Below are 391 nucleotides of genomic sequence, written 5' to 3' on the forward strand. Positions count from 1 at the left end.
GAAGCAAGTCTGCGAACCAGAGCAACCCCGGCCGGCACCGAGCAGGGGCTGCATCCTGCCCCTCGCTGCCGGGCCCTCGGCCGGCAGCCCCCATGCCCTGGGGAAGACCACCTCCCCAGAGCACCTCTGCCAGCAGCCATCTCACTTCATTCGCCTGCCACACTCTGTGATGAAATGTAGACAAGTACTAAAAGCTTTAAAGAGGAACAGCTAGAGAATGGGAAAAAAAAATACCCAAACCAAAAATAAGACAAAAAAATCCCACAAAAAGCCCAAACCCACCACCAACGCAGACCCAAACCAAGAGGCCCGTCCAAAGGGCTACAACACCCCGGGCTTGGGGACACTGCCGCTCCGGGGTGCCGCGGGACGGACTCGGCAGCCGCGGGCC

Source organism: Corvus brachyrhynchos, unplaced genomic scaffold (genome assembly GCF_000691975.1).
Source record: "Corvus brachyrhynchos isolate BGI_N302 unplaced genomic scaffold, ASM69197v1 scaffold239, whole genome shotgun sequence".
NCBI classification, from domain to species: Eukaryota; Metazoa; Chordata; class Aves; order Passeriformes; family Corvidae; genus Corvus; species Corvus brachyrhynchos.